We start from the raw sequence: 23,139 nt of genomic DNA on the forward strand, positions 1-23,139 counted from the left end.
CCCTTCTGCCTGTCTCTTACATGGACATCTGTGAAGGCCATTTAGAGCTGACCTGGAAAATCCAGGCCAATCTCCCCCCTCTCTTTTTCAAATAAAGTTAATATTTGCAGCCTCCAGGTATTAGGACCTCATATTCTTGGAGACGGGGGCATTATTTTGGCTACCACAGTCATAGTATAGAGGTGCGGCTTATTAATTTACTACAAGTCTATCATGTCTATAAAAGTGTTAAAATAGAATTTTACTCTTTCAAAGTGACCATTTGTTACCTAATATTGCAATAAAAAGCTGCAAAATAATTTTTCTAAAGTTATTATGTTAATGGGAAACATTCTGGTTTTTCCATTTACAGATAAGTGTAATTAGCTTTGAAAACATAATTTTAAAATAAGGTTTACAATAAGGTATCGCTAAGTAGAGTAAGCACTGGCAAATTAGCAAATAATTGCAAAGAATTTTTTAAAAAAAAATTCTGCAGAAAGTCAAAAGATTTTAGGAACAAATATGCCTATTTTAGAAAACTACTCTTTGGGAAAATACTTGTTTCCCTTAGGAACTAGGGTGAATAAGTGGCTGACCTCTCTTTTAAAACTTACTTATATTCAGTTTACACTTTCACTTTTTCGGATACAGAAGGGCCAAGGGCGATCAAATACCAAATGGGAGAATACTGGCTGAGATGGTTTCAGTAGAGCAGTAGGCAGCTAAGTCCCCGCCAGCTTGATCAATTACCCTGGGAGTGGCTTGACAGCCAAGAAATTGGCTCCCCCACTTTCATTTGCTGCTACAAAGCAGGGAACATTTAGAGAAGCACTGGTTAGTGCTAAACAAAACAAGGCCTTTTCTCTAACCCTAGGAGCAAAGAGTATGGAGTACTCTGTCTAGAGCTGTAATGGCCAAATAAAAACTGTCCTTGTTAATAGGTTTAATTGCTTTGGTCAAGTTAACCCAAAGACCACAAGCCTGGTGGGAATTTTAACACTAAGAAAGGAAATTGTCCTTTTCCATTTAGGCCTACCAGGCAAACCAGAGTTACATTAGAGAATGATCATTAATACTTAATAGTGAAAAGAATAATGGCAACTGAGTCATTGTATTTGTAAAATGGTATTCTAAGAAACAATGATTCATGCAAGTCACTTTGAATATATAGCTGTACTTTTGATAAACAAGCAGCAAAGCAACCTAATCTTTTTTTCTCTTTTAACATTTAAAAATGTTATTCACATTTTTAAAAGGCCAGGTGGCCTAGACTGAATTCCCTACAAGGGCGTCCATTTGTTTTCCAGAAGTTTACAGGCTTTCTCTTAAAAGTACTGATTTTGCAAACCCAAACTAAAAAGTAACAATAAATGTTGAATACTTAAAACATAAATGCCCAGTCCTGCATAAACTTTAAAATCCCCAGCTAGAGAACTTCAGTGATTAGAGCAGTTTCGAACACTATTTTTCACTGGAACCGAGTGCCAGAAATTCTCCGCTGGGTCTGAGAAGCAGACATACTTCATGAGCCTGTGAAATTAGAAAGGCCTCATTATGGAAAAGATCCCAAGCTGCCACCTTGGGCAACAGTGCAGCCAAAGAGGAGGACTGGGGATCATCACCCCACCAGCGAGTCACAGCCACAGTGGGAAAATGCTTGTCGTGCCACACTGCGTTTGTCCAAAGACTCACAACCCCCTTTTGAAAAATCTTTTACAGAAAATTGCCTGGGGTGATGGAAATGTTCTGTATCTTGGTGGTGGTTACATAACTGTATGCATTTGTCAAAACTCATAGAACTCACAGAAAGCGTACATTTTATTGTATGTAAATTATAGGGCAATAAATCTGCCTTAAAAACATTAACACACATCTCCATATTTTCTTTCTATTAAGTTGTGACATTTTAACCTACAGGTGCTTTTCTTATAATTCTGGCAATACTGCTACATAGTCACTCACTAATCTACCTGGATGCACATTATAGACTTCTATGTTGCAGGCAACATTTCTCCACATTAATATATAGTCCAATTTAACTTCTCCTTGGCAGTAGAATTTTTTTTTTTCCCTGAGAGATCTATATATGTAACTTTGGAGCAGAGCCACAGAAGGGGCCTCAGAAGAGTAAGGTTTTGATCTTTCACGCGTGCCAGGTCCTTCTTGTATTTCCTCCTCTAAGATGTGAGGACAGTACAATGACCGTTAGCTACACAGCTCAGAGGTAAAATGCCATTTATGTTAGGTTGAATCACTGTAGAACCCTTTTAAAAACCACAACCATATACATTAGGCATAATCGTAAATATTTTTCATAACTTAGATGTTTGTTTCTATAAATTCATACAATTTTTAAAGCAATGATGGAAAGCAGTTTTATCAAAGTAAGCTACTATATCGTCAATAAAAAAAATGACCAGTATACTCCAGGAGAGGTGGAGGGCTTACAGCAATACCCGTGTGGTTGCCAATTAGCCCTAACAAATCCTATGTAGGTCTGTGTGGATGTCTTAGAAGTGTCTGGCCTCCTTCTAAGAGCTCCATCTGGGAACCAAGACAAGTCATACTGTCCAAAACTTTAAAACAGGTATTTGTACAGAGAGGTTAAAAGCTAAGCAGATGAGCTAGCTAGATAAGATTAAAGTCATCTGTATGTTGTCAAGGTACAGAAATATACCAGTCCAAAAATGTTCACATATTATGGCATACAGCACAGTCTGAAACGCAACCAAAGTTATGTTCCATCTTGGAAATTGTGGTCCAGAGATACTAGTTTAGACATTTTATGCACATAAAGGAGGGAAGGAAATTATATTTAAATTTGAGCTTATTCAAATTAATTTATGTATGTGACACTGAGTGGGAGAAGAAGACACATAATACTGCTTTGTCCCACTACTGCTAGTTTTAGCTCAGATCACTAGATTTATTTTAAGTAGTAAGTGCCAGGTTTTTCTACTAAAAGCTACTCTTTTTTCCCTTTGTAATTAGTAATATCTTGTGAGGAGATATTTTGATACTATGTAAATAGATTATGAAAATATCCTGTTTCTCATACTCTCCTTTTAGTTTTTGCAGCCATTGGTGATTGTTGCCTGAAACAATTATGACTGTGGCAATTATCACGAGTGGGATTTTTTCCCTCCTAATTCCATCATTTTAGGATTAATTTTTCACAAGCAGACACACTGGGTAATCCTGAGGAAGGCAGTCTACCAATCACACCCCAAGAAATCTTTACCTGGTTTTTAATCCCCACGAGGAAGGCGGCACCAACACCACTAAGAAGGAAGCAAGTCCTATCTGCCAAAATATCAGTTTGATTGCCAACATTCCAAGGGAAAACTGCTGGTAAATGAAAGGGGTGGGGTGGGGTCCATTTTCTTCTCTCTTCATGGACACATCTCTGTCCAGTTACAAGAGGTGTTAAGAGTAAGAACACAGTGATGCATACGCTGGTTTAACCACACCTGCTGATCTAAAAAGGCCCACATAATCAAATGTATGAAATCTTTACAATAAGGCAGAGTTGAGCCAATGAGTTATTAGGATTATAATTAAAAAAAAAAGAATCACGGGTGACTTTAGAGGGGCGACTGCACCTAAATACTTGTAGGCCCAGCAGTCCCCCAGTGCCAAACAGCAAAGGGTGGGGGAAGAGTCTCAATCCTGATTGGGGTGTAGGGGGCGGTTTGTGTGTGTGTGTATGGGGGGAAGGGAAATTCAACTAATGCGTTCATCCCTTACAGGGATGTGGGTACAGGCCACTGAGAATTTCCCCCCATACTCTGAAGAACAGTGCAATGAAATTTTAAAGGATTAAAAAGCAGAATACAAGGACTCAAGTTTCTTTTTCTGACATGAAATAAAACATGATCCTCCCCTATAAAAGTACCCTTTCTGGTATTACTGGAAACTTAACATTTATGGAATTGTGTAACCTAAGGCAATTTCTTCAGCATTAACATAGAGAAGCCAAATACAAATATTAAGTTTTTCCACAGGGTTAAAGTTTTACTTATCCACCAATTCTGTTTCTTCATAAGTAAATATGAATATAACTGTTTCGATCTTAAAATACTCCTGAAGCATAAGATGTTATGTCCATAATCCTGGTCCTCAAATAGATGAGTAAGGCTTGATTTTATTAAAACTACCAACACAGGCTTCCTTAGGTTATTTCAAAAAAATCGTTTTCTATATAAAGTACTCTACAGTTAATCGTCTGAATCCCTGTCTGCCATCCAAAAGACTTTATCTGTAATTCCAGCCATGGCGGATCACATTGCACACATTCCTCAACAGAAAAATAAATGTTAGGATGAACTAGAAATCTAAAACAAAAGTTTTATATCCAACATTTTTGTCCAGCCTCAGCTACACACTGGCCCTTGAGCCTCCCTGGCTAAACTCCAGGAAGCTTCCTTCTTGTACTCAGAGTCTATTATGTTACCTTGTTGCTATTGTTCACTCAGACATTTGCTCAAAACTATTTCTTGGGTGCCTATTACTGAGCTGTATGATGAAAGTATATATAAAAAAAATCTACTAAGGAATCTGTGCTTTGCTTGCAACTCACAGTTTAGTTTAAGCCAAGTAATACTGGGATTTTCAAAAGTCAACGTGGTTGAGATATAACTTACATGCAATAAACGATACTCATTTTAAAGGTGTGGAGTTTCATGGGTTTCACCAAACATACACCATAATGAACCACAACTCCAATCAGATTTAGATTGTTACCCTCCAAAAATGGCTTTAACTCCTCTGCTGTACTGCCCCTTCCTCTACTCCTTGGCAACCATGGATTTGCTTTCTGTTGTTATCGATGAATTATTCCTGTTATAGTCTCATGTAAATGGAATAATGCAGTATGCACTTTATATGTCTAACTTATCAAACTCAGCAAACCTTTGAGATTCATCCATGTTGTGTGTTTCAGTGATTTCTTTTTTGTTGAGCAGTACGGACATAATATGTTTGTTTATTCATTCACCTACTAACAGAAAAAACTAAATTGTTTTTAATTTGGGGGTATTGTAAATAATGGTGCTATAAACATTCATATACAAGTGTTTGTGTGGTAACTCATTCCTGGGTTATCCCTCGGAGAACTGCTGGGTCACACAGTGAGCATACGGGTAACTTTATAAGAAACTGCCAAGCTGTTTTCCAGCATGGTTGTATTCTACTTACATTTGCACCAGCAAAAAAAAAAAAAAAAAAAAAACAAACAAACAAAAAAAAAAACTACAAAAACCACCTTGGCACAGGTTACACAAACATAGTGATGGACTAAATTTGGCTATAGTTTGCTGACTCCTACTCTCCAGTTTCCTACATGTAAAATCATGTCTCCTGTGAAAAGGGCAGTTTTGCTATTCATTTCCCATCTGTGTACCCTTTATTTCTTTTTCTTGCCTTACTGCACTGGCTAAAATCTGAGAGGGAAAGTATTCAGTCTTTCATCATTAATTTAATTAATATTTATAATAATTTAACTTAATCTTTTATCATTGTATTAGCTTTAGGTTTTCCATAGATACCCTTTATCTTTGTTGAGAGACTTCATCATGAATAGGTGTTGAATTTGTCTAATGCTTTTTATCTACTAGGATAACATGGGTTTCCTCAGTTATTCTATTTATATGGTGAATTACGTCGCTTAATTTTCGAATCCTAAACCAAGCTTGCCTTCTTTGGATAAATCACACTTGGTTACAATGAATTAAATTTTTACATACTGTTGGATGGGTCTTGGTGATATTTTGTAAAAAATTTTCTGCATTTATATTTATGAGACATATTGGTTGGTAGTTTTCTTGTAATATCTCTGCTGGTCTTGGTATAAGAGTAATGTCACATGTACTATTTAAAGTTAAGGTTTCTTTTAGGTTCTTTTCTGCATTAGTCTGTTTTTTCTCTTTAAAATATGCAAAGAAATATAAACTTGCATTTCACAACTAGTTCTCTTGATAAAATTTTTGAAACATACTTGCTATATATTCCTGTGAGTTACTACCCTGATTTAATATCTACCATTTAAAAATGAGTTCAAAATCCAAGCCAATTCAAAGTTCAAGGTCCAAAGGCCATTCTCTGAATGACATTCCGCAACTGCCCGTGGCTACCCTGTCAGTAGGGAAGTTGGAAAGCTAAGTGCCTTTTCTAAAAATCACTCAGTGACCAGTGATAGAATTAACATTAAAAAACAAAAACAAAAACCCGTTGACTTACTCTAGCCTTGTGCTTTGTGATTCCAACTCATCTTTTACCTTTTACACCTGAACTTTGACATTTCAGCCATTTCTGCATATGTTCCAGACCTATGTTTATGCTCTCTCTTTATCTGTAAATCGTACCCCACTGTGTTTATTCATAATCTATGCCAACCTCAGTGCTCAACATGCTGTTTCTCTATGCCTATCTCCTATCCATCCACCTGCACCTCCTGAGAGGGAATCGTTTCCTCCAAAGTGAAATGAGGTTGAATTGGACACCTTACGTCGGCTGCCTACTGATACATTTTTGGTTTATGCTCTATGCTGCTATTTGTCCCAACAAAATTTTCACTTTTCTTTCCTGTATACTGACATCAAACAAACTCCCAAGTATCTTGTTGAGTACTTTCAAAAGGAAGATTCCAAAAGCGTCAGGTTTAAACATGCAGTGCCTATAGTTTTTGCCATTTAACCATTTTTTCTTAAGCATTTCCTGTTTGCAGGTTCTCTCAATGAAGTAATAAAAGATAGTTTTCATAACCTCTCAAGAGTAAGGCAAAAATTTGATGGAAAATGCTGTTTGAATAAAAGAAAACAAGACTATGAAAGATAAATTAGGAAAATAACTTTATATGGCAATCTAAAAAGATTGATATTTGATTGATTTTTGTTATGCATTTTATTTAATACCATTTAGAGATACCACATAGAATTCTCTATTTAAACAAAATTCATTTCAAATAAATCCCAGAATAGTGACACAAATTCAGTATACATTTTAAAAATAATCTGACAGTCAAATGCAGAGAGTTTGACAGGTAGTATCCAAATGTGAAAGATAATCCAGGTATAAATGATTGAAGAGATATCAATTTAATCTGAATTTACAGTTCATTTTTTTAAAGATTAAAACCAGCAAGAATAATTCAGCATCTGCTTCAAACAAAAATATGCTTCTAAGTTTGAAATACTTTCAAAGATATTGCATATAAACCTTTCTTGATTGATCATGAAAGAAACTATATGCAGGAGAAACTGAATCCTGGGTATTACATGAAGACAGCAATCACAATTCTTGGAAATATGTAGAGAATTTACCTTCAAAAAATTTCTATAAACATTAAACTAATGATATCATGCAATGCACTTGTGAAAATTTATCAACAGTTTACAAATAGAAAAAAACTATAGTACGAGTTTTGAATCAAGCATGACCCTAGGTGGTAAATATGCAGATATATGTATTAATGAATAGCTGTCATTGTTCAGGAATATGATGAAAAACTATTGGAAGCAGGTTTAAATGAGCGTAGTATGAACTGAATACACGTATTATTAGGAAAATCCTAACTTCTGCATCTGCTTAGATGCCATAATAGCTCTGCTCTTACTGTAAGTGGCATTAAGCTCACAAGAATGTATTAATGCTCTGCAATAGCTAACAAGGGCACTTGCCCTCCAGCAGTTTATAACTTAAAAGAACAGACTTATCCATACCTCGAAATTTTAACACTTCTCTCCACCTCCCTTTCTTTGAACAAGTAAAAGACACTGATGCTGGTGGGCTGTAGGAAGAGCAAAAAGAACAAAGCTGAGGAAGCAGGAAAAGGAAACAGCTGTTAAAGGGAATAGAGAGGGAGAGAGGGAGGAGGCTCACTCAGGCTCAGGGTGAGGAAGCCACGCCCCCAAAGGCAGAAGCTACTAATGGCTTCCTCCTGAGAGAACAAAGCTGATCAGAAGAAATTCTCAACTGGCTTGTGCTCAGTGGCTCCCAACTGAAAAAGGAGTTTCCTGTTCTCTTTTATGCTTTGGACTCCAGACTGCAAGTGCTGGATCTCTGGGTGCCCCATGGCATTGTGCACTCAGGTACAGAGGACAGATGAGAGGTCTCAGAGGGGAGAAGGCTCTTTGGGGGACAGTGGCGTTCCATCCTTTAAGCTTCGGCTGCCTGAAGCCTTCACTTTACCACTCCCTATTTCCACCTGCAGGTAAAGGGGGCTCTCTCTTGACAGTTTCTGCTCTCCTGGTGTCCCAACAGATGATGAAAGTGAACCTGTCCAAAAGTTAGTTATACATGAATAACAGCTGTGTACGAGGTCTGACAATTATGTTCAGGAACTTGTTGCAATGATGTTGCTAAACTCTTGATATCAGAGAGACTATTCATTATGACTTTGTACCAACTGGACAAACAGTTAACCAAGTTTACTGTTTGGAAGTGCTGAAAAGGCTGAGTGAAAAACTTAGACTACTTGAACTTTTTCGCCAACAATTCATGGCTCTTGCATCACGACAATGCAGGACAATGCAGCTCAGACCGCACTGTGTGTGAGGGAGTTTTTAGCCAGTAAACAAATAACTGTATTGGAACCCTCTCCCTACTCACCTGACCTGGCCCCCAATAACTTCTGTCTTTACCCAAAGATAAAGGAAATAATGAAAGTGTGGGGACAGAGCCAGGAGTGCAGTTTCCAGGCTCTCGGCCTCACGTGGAAAGGTGCTGGTTCAGGTAGTAAATGGCCATCAACTGTGACTGGATGGCCATCAGCTGTGGCTAGTTGACCGTCAGCTGTAACCAGTGAGCCATTGGCCACTAATATAATTGCTGTGGCTACGCTAGCAGAAATATGGAGGCTGGCAAGCGCAGATTGCAGTTAGGACGGCGGGTTGCGGACAGTGTGGCTCCTGCTTCCTGTGTCTCCAACCCATCTGCCAGCGAGACTATAGTGGTATGACTCCCCTATCTATGGCTCTGTGTTCCTTTTTGGCCTCACCATATCCTGCATTCTTACAAGGCGAGCGGGACTAGAAACCCCGCCTGACACCCTGCGTGACACATGGCGCAGTGAGCAGGGCACGGTGCTGGCCAGAACTTTCCGAAGGGCGGTGAAGCTGTTTGTGCGTATGAACACCCAGTCTCAGGAAGACCAGGATGCGCAGCTGCCGGAGATCTCAACACCTGCGGAGGACTGGGAAGAAATGACTGGTTCTCCAACCAGCACAGGCCAGAGAAAGCGAAGGTTGTTGCGGCCCTGTGGGCTGGGAAGTGCTTGCTGAGGCCCTCATCCCCAGGTTGGGGAGGACTTAGAGCCCTCGCCCTGCGGAGAGGGCACACATTGTGAGGCTAGTACACAGCCCCGGTGAATGACTGTGGACTATGGGGAATTGCCTTCCGTCCCTAATTTAATGGACCTGTGACTATTTGCTTGGGAACGTACCACCATGTAGTGGAACCAGTGGATGTTTGCTTCCTGTGTCTTAACTGGCTGCCATCGAGAATGTGTGTCCTGTGGGGCGGCCTGCGGGGTCTCAGCTCCCGCTCCCCACATAAGAACGCAGGGTATGGTGAGGCCACAAAGGAACACCCACGGAGCCATAGATACTGGAGTAATACAACTATAGTCTCGCTGGTGGCTGGGTTGGAGACACAGGAAGCAGGACCCACACGATCTGCAACCTGCTGCCCGCTTCTCTGCCAACCAACCTCACTTGCTAACTGCAGTCCACCATGCAAACTGCAATCCGCTCTTGCTAGCTCAGCCACCATCTTCTTGCTAGCCCCCCATTTGTAGCCACAGCAGTTATATTAGTGGCCAATGGCTCACTGGTTACAGCTGACGGCCAACTAGCCACAGCTGATGGCCGTCCAATCACAATTGATGGCCATTTACTACCTGAGCTAGCACCCTTCAGCGTCACGCCGAGAGCCTGGAAACTGCACTCCTGGCTCTGTCCCTACAATATGTAAGCACCTTGACTGTGAGCCGCTGTTCTAGCACGGTACCGAGAGGCCCAGACAGAGTGGCAGTGCCGAGAACCCTGGCTGAGTCCAGGAAGTCGGGCTGTACCCAGAGAGAGTGGCAGTGCCCTGAGAAGCCCTGGCTGTGCCCGGGGAGACTGGTGGTACCCTAAGAAGCCCAGGAAGTCTAGATGTGCCCAGAAGGGCTGGTGGTGCCCTGAGAAACCCTGGCTGTGTCCAGGATATTGCATTCACCTCCAGGCTCCTAGCACAGGGCCCCTCACAGCAGACGCTTGTTGCGTAGACTGTGAGGCGAGACCCTGTAGTGGTGGAGTGTGGGGACAGAGCCAGGAGTGCAGTTTCCAGGCTCTCGGCCTCACGTGGAAAGGTGCTGGCTCAGGTAATAAATGGCCATCAACTGTGATTACATAGTCATCAGCTGTCACCAGTGAGCCATTGGTCCCTAATATAACTGCTGTGGCTACACTAGCAGAAAAGGGGGGCTAGCAAGAAGATGGTGGTTGAGCTAGCAAGAGTGGATTGCAGTTAGCATGGCAGATTGCAGCTAGCAAGTGAGGTTGGTTGGCAGAGAGAAGTGGATAGCAGGTTGCGGATCATGTGGCTCCTGCTTCCTGTGTCTAAAACCCAGCCGCCAGTGAGAATATAGTGGTATGATTCCCCTATCTATGGCTCCATGGGTGTTCCTTTGTGGCCTCACCATATCCTGCGTTCTTATGTAGGGAATGGGATCAGAAACCCCGCATGACACCCTGCATGACAGAAAGGAAGACATTTTGATGACATTCAGGACATCAAGGGTAATACGACGACAGCTCTGAAGGTCGTTCCGAAATTGCTCTGAAGGGTGGACTAGGCACTGGCATTGGTGCATAGCTTCCCAAAGCGAGTAATTTGAAGGTGACCATAGTGATATTCAGCAATGAGGTGTGCAGCAATGATGTGTGTGAGTTTTTCTAGGATGAGTTCACGAACTTAATTGTCTGACCTCATATATACCAAATATGATGGATGTGGATGAGAATACCGGACCTTCTAGCTTCTGGTGACATGTTCAACTCAAAACACTCATTAATCAGTGCAAAAGAAACCACCAAAATAAATTCCTCATTGTTGCCATTATTTCCTTTATGCAGCTTACATATGAATGGAATGAAAAGAACACAATTCAACCAGGACTTTTCCTGTTAAACTAGGGGTGGGGCAGTAGGAATGGGGGTGGAATAAGAGAATATTTATGGCAGGGGGAAACAAATTTAGATTTCTAACTTGAAATATTTGAGGCCTAAATTACTCTACTCCTTATTTCTTAGAGTACAATGCTACATAATACTTCCTGATTAGAAATAATTTTATCCTCATTTAGCTGACTATAAGGATATCAACAACGCTTTATAAAAATAATCTGTACACTTAGTGAGTGTCTGAGCACTTTCAATCTCATGAATCGCACAGTGCCCTTACACAACAGGTAGTCAGCATCTCCTCGTATCCCCATCTGTCCGACAGACGGACTGAGGCTTGGAAACGCCATGTGGCTGGCCTAGAGTCACACCACTAGGAAGTGGTTTTGCTTCAACTCATGTGGCTCTCCTGAACCCTGGGCAAGAACACAAGCTCTGCAACTGGTGGCAGAACAAGGAAGAGGGGAAAATTCCTGCTAATTGCCTATGAATTGTGTGACCATGAGTTCCTTGTGTGACTTCAGTTCCTTCATATTTGAGATAATCCCCGTAATTCCTAAATTACAGGACAGTGAGGAATTAAATGAGGTACACACATGCCATTGCTTGCATGGTGCCCGGCCCACTGTAAGTAAGTAAACATAAACACTTTTATTCTATCAACAAAATTCTTTCCCTGGTAAGGATAACTAGATGGGTAGAAGCAGTCCAATTCCTCAGGGATGTTCTCCCTAGTTATGGCCTTTCAATGTATTCCTTTTTAAAACTGACGACATGGTCCTTTGTACTATCTAATCATTTACCATTTCTCTATCATCTTTGAGTAAAGAACTGTTCCACAGGATTAAAATTTCTGGACATCCAAAGCCATCCTTCAAATGCCAATTTATTTTCTAATTTTAAATACTCCTAAGGTATACTTTTTCCTGACTTGTTAAACAGAATATACAGAACATACACTCTTTTCTTGAGAATTTAAAGCATCACTATGAACATTCACAACCACATGGAGACATCCTTCATCCCTGGGCCTGTCTTGCAGTTGTTCTGTGTCCTTCCCTGACTGAGGAATGTCAGCTGGTGCTCTCCCAGTTTCCCTTCGAACTGTGATCTCCCTTCTTTCTCTTTCCTACCCTCTAGTCTCTCTCAACTCGTCCACCACCCTACACATTAGCTAAATTTGCACATCTAAAACATATTCTACAGAAATACAAAGATAACAAAATTATATATTTTAAACAAGAATGAATAAAGTTGAGGGTGAGTGCCTGGAGAGCAAAATATAGGATCTTTCTAGTTACTCACATGCATTTTCATTGTAATTGTTAGTGTGTTTCAAAGGGCTGAAGTTCCAAGTAGCTTGACCTCCAAACAAATGTACACCTACCTGTGCATGTCTGCAGGCACAAGTGGGTGTATGTGTGCTGTATGTGAACGTATTGTGTATTTGAGGGGTAACTTCTATCGTTGAAGTATTTTATTTTACAGTTTTGAGCATACATATTAAAAATGGTAAATTTTTTAAATATAGAAAGTTGAATATAACTTAGTTAACAAATATTTGAGTACTTACGACCTGCCAGACACTATTTCAGATACTGGGAATAAAAAGCTGAACAAGACAGATAACTTTCCTACTCTTATGGATCAAAATGTTTGAATTAGTAAACTACTTTTGTTTTCCTCAAAGAAAGATGTTTTAGTTGAGATTATACTCTGAAATTTATTCATTTCCAATTATAGATTGAAAAGGAAAAAGTTTTCAGGTAGTGGTGGAAAATCTGTGTTCAACATGCTTACAAATGTAACTTGAGATTCTGAGTTCTCTGGAGAGAAACCTGATGATATTATAAAAAATACATTTAAACTTAAGAGCCTGCGGTAGTACAATTTTTCCGAACGCAAGAACTAAGAAGTAAAGAAATAGAAACGAAACATTTAGGATCTCATAGCAACATCAATTACTCACACTGGGCATATTCAGTAATTTCCATTACTATTTTTCAAGATGGCAATAGCATGAAAAGTTCAATATGAGGATTTTTTTAAAAAACTGATGTCCATTACTCTATTTTATGAGATAGCAATAACATAAAAAGTTGACTATGAGGATTTAAAAAAAAGTTAACCTATATTTGTAGGATTTCAAAAAATGGCAAATTAAGCCTTAAAGGGGAGACAAATGTAAAGCATTTTAAAATAGAAACTTACTGCTAAGCCAAGGACATCAAATTCTATTCTATTTTTCCATAGCACTTATTACAAACGTTAAATAGAGAAGCAAAACCATTTCCCAAGAAATGTAAATGTCAGTGTAATAATTCTGATTCTGCTTCTTTCTGGATCACCAAGGAGCATCGAGTACATCTCAGCTCAGCTTCACACTCATCAAAAGGACGGCAGGCAGGTAGAGAAGAGAGCAACAGGGCCCAGGTACCAGGTACTCCCACTCTTCCCAAGTAGATGGTGGCAGAAACTGCTGGTTGTTAGTCGGTTAGCTGATTTCATGGTTGCTCAGCTAGAGGCCTTAATCCCAGCTTCTGGCGCAGCCAGCTGTGGCCATGTGTACCAAGTTCTGTGCCTGTGAGAAGTCTCTTCTAGACCACTCTCTCCAAAAGGATGCATATGATTCCCTGGTTCTTTATCCCAACCTGCTGGCTGGGACCTAATGAGAAGTTGGCAGCTGCATGAGACCCTGAGATGGCAACCACACAACAAAGCTGCCTTGATTAGCTAGCTCTGGACTACTACTCTCTGGAATGTTGAGAGATAAATACATTCCCTTTTTATGTAAGCTACAATATTTTAAATGTATTATTTTACAGCAGCTAAACCTGAAGCCCAATTAACACATATTTATGACATAACTGCTTTAGAGTCTAGCTGCCTCTGCTCCTATTATGAAGTTTAGCAAGTATATTCTGAACACCTTTATTGGGTTGAAAGCATCTTTGTTGAATTCTGCAAGTGAAGGGTCAAGATTATGTCCTCTATTTCCCTGAAACTAATACGGGGCTGACTGAGGAAGGGGAGATGAAGGAAAATGAAGTTCAAGTTGTAGGCATTAGGGTCAGACAGCCCTAGAATTGAATCCTTTGTCAATCCCTGGATTCTAACTAGATGTGCGAGCTTGAGCAAATTCAGTCTCCATACAGTAGCCTAAATGGGGGGCCTGCTGCATTACCCTATCCTAGGTTTCTGTATGGATGGCACTGTTTACATGCTGTAGACTTTAGTTTCACAAACTCTCTAAGCCTCAGCTTTGTCATCTATAAAATGGGGAAAACAATAGTGATAGACTTAAAGGACTGTTGTGAGGATTACATCAGTGTCATTCACATTGGATTCAATAATTAACCATGTCAGTAATTTGTGCTTAGTGCATAGACTCACTAAATGCCACAGTATCACAGCACTATTCCTCAGCATCCAGTAAGAAAAGCAAGTCAGGAATTGCTATATCCCATCAGCTTGGTATTCGTTTATTTGTAATGTCTTATCTTTTCTCATGTCTGCCATATGTTTGACAGGAACTCTAGACATGTCTTACAAACAACTAAGGGTTTATTGTAGCACACCATGTATTACAGAGCACTTGGGGCCTAATATTAACATAGCATACACTTTCAAGAAATAATTCTTCACTGAAAACCGATTTAAGTAAATGAATGGGTTCTTTTCAATATGATGGTTTGGGAATTTACTTTAAGGTCCAAAACAGAACATCACCGCTCTCTCTGACGGTACGGTACCTGGAGCATACCAGATTGCTTTAGCATATCCCCTTGCACTGTGAATCAGAACCTACCACTTCTACCCAGACAGACACTGCTCATATTCTCAAAACAATGGTTGGCTTCTCAGGTCCAGCAGAGAGTTCTTTCAGAATCATCATAGTACGTTATTTTGGACTGCAGAATGTTCAAATGCATTTCAGGAAACGAAGAGTCCAAAGGCAGGTTCTAACAGGAAAAGGGTAGTGGGGGGGTGGGAGGGGGCAGGATTTTCTCAACTAAACTCACCAAACAAAATTAAAAGACTGGGAATTAAAGATTTCAGGTAGACGAAGATGAAAAATAACTTTAATGCTCTGCAGGAAATAACGAGCAACAGAGTCAATAATACTCCACACTGGGTGGGTGGCTTCATTTTGCTGTAACAATTTCAGGGACAATTAGATTTAAATGTCAGCTTTATCTCTAAAAATCCCAAAGAAAGAGAAAACTTCAATATTCATAAAACTGAGATAGCTCTGCTTATATACAGGAAGTTGGCCATCTATCAAGTACCAAGCGATTAATTAGCATTATAAATATGACCTACAACTTACAAATTGGGCGTTATTACTGTAATTTCACAGAGGAAACAAGCTATGAGAAGGGGCTTGCCCAATATCATGAAGTTATTTGTGGGAGTCTGGTTATGAACCCAGGTCAGCTTGACACTAATGCCTCTATTCTTACAACCACAGCAAGATGAATTTAAAAACTACTGACTTCTTTAGAAGAGTACAGTACAACTCTAAGAATTCACTGATGAGTCAGGATTATCAGATTATTACTATAAATAATGATGGGGCTAACATTTAAGTCTTCACTATGGTGCAGTGATGTTCTCAGGACAAACTGAAGCCCCCAAGGCTCCAGGTGCCTCTTCTAGAGGGTCCCAAGGGCCTGGCCGGCTGCTCGCAGATGGCCACCTGACATTTTTCTCAGTTGTCAAGGTGCTTGCCATTCCAACTTGCCAATGCTAATCTCCTATGGAAATTAAAACTTGTATTGGCCAAGAGGGTTACCTCAAGGGGCTTAAAATCCTATTTAGAGCAGGCCAAGTGATAGCTAAACAGCCACAGAATAGCAAACCGGATTTTGTGCTTTGCAATATTTTGGGGCTAATCTATTCTATTGTGCATTTCTAGTCTGCCTGCGATAAAGGAACTTGAAGCTGGGACATTATTTTTCAGATCCAAGAATTGTATTGGAAATGGCTCCATATTTTTTGCATAGTTCTAGTCATAAAATAAGACAGTCCTAATTACTACATTTACCTTCTTCTGTGTAGAAATATATTATAAGGGACCATTTAGAAAGCATACTGATGTGAGCTCTGCCAGTTCAGATAAATCCGTCAGCATGAATTACACTTGGCTTTGGATTGTATCCAGGTTATGAAGGCAAGAACAGATTAGGGGTATATGCCACCATAGCAGTGACAGATTCTAAACTTCTTTGTAAAAGCACCAGTATTTCTTCAGGATTAGACATGAGTCACTAAGGCTACATTTTTAATGAAATACTGCTGGCATCATTTAAAAGCTAGAACGTGTAAGCATGTCAGCACAGACTCCCTCCCTCCCCCTCCTCCAAAAAAATTAAAAAAAGACGTGCGATACCATTTCAGAATGTAGTCAAGTCTACTGTCACTAGGCTGTTGGTTTTGAGGAGCTGATGTCTGCACAAGTGGAAGAAGCCAAAGTGTGGTGTGGTCCTGGTCAAGATGCAAGGGCCATCATTTTCTTTAGAAACAAATACTCGTTTTCAAACAAATCTCTTTTGATTACTAATTTTGTGCAGAATTGATTTTTCTAATACAAGGAAAAAAATATCAGGTATAAGCTATCATATACATGCCATGAGAAAACTTTAAATTTTTATCTTGGATATCCCCCTCCTACTTTGTTTTGCAGGGAGAGGGCTTCCTCTCTCTCTCCTATATAATACCCTCTCCTCTCCTATATAATTCATGTGAGTTGGATGTACACTAGAATACTTGTGTTTTGTTTCCTGCTTATTTTCCACACATGCAAACATTTTCAACAAATATGTACGTATTCAACAAGTACTGAGAGCTGATTAGTACCAGACATTATTCTAAGCTCTGGAATATAGTGGAAAGCATCCCTGGAGTTTATATCCTGGAGTCTACAAAATGAGTATCTTATACACTTCTCTGCATCTTCCTTCTCTTAATGATATATTGTAGAATTCCTGGTAAGATATATTTGAGGAATCTCTTAGATTTCTGAATATACTCTGTAAAGACATCCGCAAAGAGGTGGATTTGCAGAATTTAAGATGACACAACCCATGTTTTTATGGGTCCAGACAGACATTGACCCCTCTCATAAGCTTCATCTGCTTCATCAGCATGATGGCATGTAACCTCTGCCTGGTCCTTCAGCTGCAACCCCATTCCATGGGCCTCTGCTTTTCAGTATTCCTCAATTTTGATCCAGGTTCCTCCTAAGTGGGTTAGAACATGATGCTTCCACAACCTTTCTACATAATGTCTCAAGGATAACAACTGTAGTGAATGTATACTCAGTAATTAACTATTTTAGTAAGATTGGAACAATTCATTTTACACGTGAAGACACCCAAAGTTACTGGCTCAAGGTCACATAGCATATTAGGGGTGTAAGTGGAAGCTTCTGCTCTTAACTACTGTGCTCTGATACCTTTCTGGATCTGAAGATTGCTATCATACTGATTCTAAATTTTCCATTTCAACCATGATTCATCTAACAAGTTTTCCACATCTTGCAACCTATATAAACTTCTTTTTTCTCTTCCTCTGTTAACCTTTGTTTATGGTTACTATTTTTGTGGCTTTAGAATTTTTATTAAGCATTGACATGCTTTTTGTAACAAATTTGGAAAATACAAGGGGAAAAGCATCTGAGCATACCTACTCATCATTCAGAAGTGTCTCCTGTTTCATTAATGAGTATGTGTACACAGACATAAATATGTATTTCTATAGCAAAATTCTATACATATGGGTTAGATGCCTTATCATTTGTATTGTGAAGTTTTCCCTATGGCAGTGTAAAGCCTATCACTTACATGTACTATTTTATAATCATTCTACTTTTGTTAAATAATCAGATTGTTGCCAATTTTTAGGTACTATAAACATCACTATAATTGATATCTTTGTGCTAACATTTAGTATTTCCTTAAGACTGGATACCTACAATTAGAATTACTGGACCAAAGATTTAATCATTTTAAGGCATTTACTACAGATCACTGAAGTGCTTTCAAAATGATTGTGCCAATATACTCTCACCAATACTGCATGAAATTGCCAACATTGCTACATTCACACTGTCTTTTCTTTGATTTAACCGTTGCCAATTTGATAGAGAGATATTCCCATCATTTTAATCTATATTTCTGTGATTATTAGTGAGGTAAGAGCAGTATTTCATACACATACTTGCCATTTATATTCTTTTTTTTGGTCAACTGTTAATGTCAAATACCCCCCTTTAACTAGGAAGCTACTGTTTTTCCTTATTTGTAATTACTATCCATAGACTGCACTCATTTTATTCACTCATTAGATAGGTACGTACCTGCTAAAGTTTTGTTGCTTACCTTGTCCTGTGCTAAGACAATTCTTAACCTTCGTAGTCCAGAACACCTTTGGGAATTTCCTAACAAGAATTTTTCTAAATGAGTATATCTTAACAAAACTAAGATCATATTACCAATACTGATATTTTAAGTGCAATTAAAATAATAATCATAGGTCCAAGAAAGATAACATGTAGACGAATAACATATATAACATGTTATTAATTAAATCTCAAACTGCACATTTCTTTTTCTTTCTTTTGTCTTTGCAAATTCATTAAGCCATGATTTATGTCATTCAAAATACGTTTACAAGTTGCAAGACATCTTAAGTGCTGGGACAATGAAAAATGCCACTAAATTCCTATATGAAATTCTGCATTGACTGGGCATTCTCGGTGTAAAATGTCCAAAATATCTAAGCAGTTTAGCTACTATTATCAAAAGTGAATCAGAATATTACCAATGGCCAATACTGACAGTCACCAAATAAAGTAACATTCATGTGAACTACTTGAAGGAGTATGTAGCTTGCAGACCAAAAGAAACAGGAGAGCACAGGAGAAGAACTGCAAAATCTAATAGATAACACGGAATATCTGTTGATTCCTGATTTAGAATACTAATAGAGTAAGAAAAGATGCACTAGTTATTTTATATCATGAATTTCTCATTCTTGAGTCTTAAATTTCATTTTTTGTTTTAAAGGAAACAAATCTTTAATTATCAAAAAGGATACTACAGTACAAAGGGGACATATTTCATGAGCTCCTGAATATTTGAGAGTATCTTTTTAATCCTTTGCACATTAAAGACAATTTACATGGGTATAAAACTCTTGGATTATAAGCCTTTTTCCTTCTACATTCTAAATACATTGCTCTATGCTCTTCTGGTATTTACTGTTTCACTAAAGCTAGATGTCAGTCTGATTTTATCTTATGCAGATTACCATTACTTTTATTTAAATTCTTGTAATTTTTTTTCCCCTTTAGCCTTGTAAATTTAAAATTTTGTCAAGGTTATTTCTAGACAGAATTATTTTTGTCTTTTCCTTAGGTGATGCCTGGAATGTGATAACCCCTTTAAATCTGTACAATCAGGGCTTTATTTTCCACTTTTGAATTATATGTAAGTATTGCTGCTCTTCCAGCTACTCTAAACTCTTTCTCAAGACCATCTACAATGTTTGTTAGATTTATTTTCTATAGCCTTTATATCTGCTAACATTCATCATATCCCTTCTGTTCTTTTCCTCCATATTCCAAGATAATTTCTCAAATAATCTTCTCACCACCAATGATTCAATTTTCCTCTGTATCCTTTCTCTTTATTGAGATTCAATTTTCCTCTGTATCCTTTCTCTTTATTGAGATTCAATTTTCCTCTGTATCCTTTCTCTTTATTGACTCCATTGAAGATTTTAATTGTTTAGTAAGCATGTCTTATAACTGCTTATATGTGACTCCCAGATTTCCTAATATTAACTATGTAAGCTTAGGCAAGTTATTCAACTTTCCTGAGCTTTAGTTTCCCCATCTGTAAACATGGGTAATAATAACTATCTCTATAATTCAAGATTTTTTGTTACAAGCAACAGAAAACACATGGATAATTTAAGGATTAACAATTTACTTGTATAATTGCAGACTATAGTCTTCCAACCTATTCAGGTGGGAAAAAGCATGGGAACAAAGAAATTTAGATTAGATGTTCAGTGACCAAAAAACTGACACATTTTCACAGCATTAACCTATAAAGTTATGCTAAGAAATATAGGAAATGCTCTATGTAAAACACTGCAGCACGATACCTAGCACACAGTAAAGAATAATAAACATTAGGTATTAGTTTCATTCCATAGAGTTCATTGATTCTTATATGTTACTGGCAGCAAAATATTTCTAAATGTTTCATCTGCTTCCTGTTGTGGTGGTACTGGTGGTGGCTGGGTAGGTAGGCAGGTAGTAGTGAGGAAAGAGATAACAATCTGGTTGTATCAAAAAGCGTCAGGCCAGTGAAGCTATATAATACAGGGTCTTTGTCTTCACAACAGCAGACAGGGCATAGATGGTCCACTGACCATTCTTCTCAATCCTGTTCTCCTGGCCTTATAGTAGGAGAAATCTACACTTCTGACAATAGGGTGAGTTCTCTTCATGGTTTTTAATGGGAAATCAAAACAAGTTTTATTAAAGGATAAGAAATTTTTAAAAATCAACCAAATAAATTAGTTTCACATCAATAAAACACATTTTGCCTATCGCATAGTGCGGATCACATAACCTAAATGTTAACAGCATTCTGCTTAGTACCCATAGCTATACAAATATAAGTTTCATATTCTTACCTACAGACCATCAAATCTTCTAATCAATCAGTTTAAAATAATGCCAACAGCAACAATTACTAAGGCATATTTTTCTAGAAAATAATTTAACAAAAATTCACTTTTCCACTATATATATACTTTGCTAAATGAAATAAAAGAAATATCAAGATCTTTTTATTACCAGCTTATAGAAAAAAACAATATTCATCTTAAGAAATAAGGAGAAAATGGTGCAATGGGAAAACTCCAGCAAACTCTCCCTATTACAACAGTTACAGGTTTAAAGCAAAAAATTTATGAGATAGCTAAGGTCATCAATAAAAATGCAGGTACCAATTTACTCCACACTTGGGCAAAAGAGGCTTACTTTTTTTTTTTCTTTTACTTTTATTTGTTTTAAGTGTATTTTTCCAGGACCCATCAACTCCAAGTCAAGTACCGCATTTCCCCAAAAATAAGACCTAACTGGAAAATAAGCCCTAGCATGATTTTTCAGGATGACATCCCCTGAACATAAGCCTTAACGTGACTTTTGGAGAAATCTTAATATAAGACCGGTCTTATTTTCGGAGAAACACACTAGTTCTTTCAATCTAGTTGTGGAGGGTGCAGCTCACAGAGGCCCATGTGGGGATCGAACCAGCAACCTTGTTGCTAAGAGGACCCCGCTCTAACCAACTGAGCTAACCGGCTGCCCCAGCTTACTTTTTTTTTTTAATAAAACAATTTATGCAAGTATTTTGCAAAGGGAAGGAGTAATAGTTTCCATGAACTGTACGATGGAAACAAATTTCTAAAGGAAAAAGAGAATACAGAAAAGGCTAATATTGAGGAAATAGTAAGAATTCCCATAGAATACTTTATAAGAAGGCTACACATAGCTAAAGAACTCTATCTTGATTTAAGCGTTAGGAATGATTTTATGAAAACTTGTAAATCAGATATTAGGGTAGATGATACCATATGATGATACCATATGATGAATACCCTTTGGATGTCATGCTGCTTTATAGGAACTTTCATATGTAAAACTCTACAAATAGTTTATATACTGAAATATGTCAAATTCCAATTTTTTAAAGGAAAATTAAAGAGCCAAAAGTTTTCAATTCTAAAAAAAACTTCCTTCCAATTTATGATAGCCATTTTCATTTGTGAAATATGATTAATATAGAATATAGCTGTGGAATATGCATTTGTCTTCAAGTTTCAATAAGGTGCTCTTTCAACTTGCTTGCAGACTGTTCCTATTATTTGCAATGTCTATATTATTAAGGATTGAGTGCACAGAAACTTACGATTTTAGAAGCTAAGATCTAGATCTGTCTTTGAACTACCTGAAAAAGACTATACATGTTAAATGATTTTTCTTAGGAATGCCTAAAACAAAATAATTGTAACCTAAATTACTTTGCAGCTCTGATCACTTTGGAAACAATACATTCATAAAATATAAACAGATGCAGTAAGACCATATGGACCCATTTCTGCAAAAGAAACAAAAACGGCAATTTAGAAATTGAGAACACTTAAACATGAACACAGACTTTTGTGATAGCTATAGAGTAACTTTAGGGTTATACCCAAGAGGAAAATATGTTTCTGAAGTATTTTTTTCTCCAGAAGTGATTCTAAAAAGAAAAACGATCATGCAGTGCAAAGAATTCAATGCTGAATGATCCTGTCATGCATTTAATCTCACCAACTCAGCAGTCACTCATTTCAAATTTAATAGCATAAAGTTTGCATGTACAGGGGGAAATTATTCTATATATTCATAATTTAACCTTGAATAGGAATTGTGAACTGAGTTATTCAACTGAAAGTGAAATTATCATTTTAAACATGCAAAGTCAGGGTTGGCTTTAAGTATTAATAAAAAAAATTCTATTACTTTCAAATGTAAATGAAAGGTAATGCTAATTCAATGGTAAAAATTAAAGTTAAAAGTGCCTAAGTTAACATATTTACATAAAACTGACATAATACAATATATATAGACTGCTTAAATAAAAAAAAGGGGGTAAAAGTACACATTTTTTGGATTTTGTGGTTCCAATTAATGAATATGCCAATTACTGCACAGAAAAGCATACAATACAGTTTGTGCCTCTGCATTGTCTGAGGGTAGAAACTATGAAACAGATCATCTTTATGTCTCCTTACCGCCCTCCCCTCCCTTTCCTGGACAGAGTGCTTAGCTCACAGTAGGTTTTCAATCAATATTTTTTATTTAGTTAAAAGCAAGCATGCGCTAACTATAGGGGGATAGTTAGTATTTTTACATTTATAGTTCATTAAC

At 38.0% G+C, this 23,139-nt stretch overlaps 1 protein-coding gene across 15 annotated transcripts in view; it reads right to left on the minus strand.

Annotated features, from left to right (window-relative positions):
• The window catches only part of PKP4 (plakophilin 4), a 227,473-nt gene that overhangs the window by 129,030 nt on the left and 75,304 nt on the right, over window positions 1-23,139 (minus strand). The gene's annotated exons all lie outside the window — the stretch shown is intronic.

The sequence above is a fragment of the Rhinolophus ferrumequinum genome, chromosome 8 (assembly GCF_004115265.2).
Source record: "Rhinolophus ferrumequinum isolate MPI-CBG mRhiFer1 chromosome 8, mRhiFer1_v1.p, whole genome shotgun sequence".
Lineage (NCBI taxonomy): Eukaryota > Metazoa > Chordata > Mammalia > Chiroptera > Rhinolophidae > Rhinolophus > Rhinolophus ferrumequinum.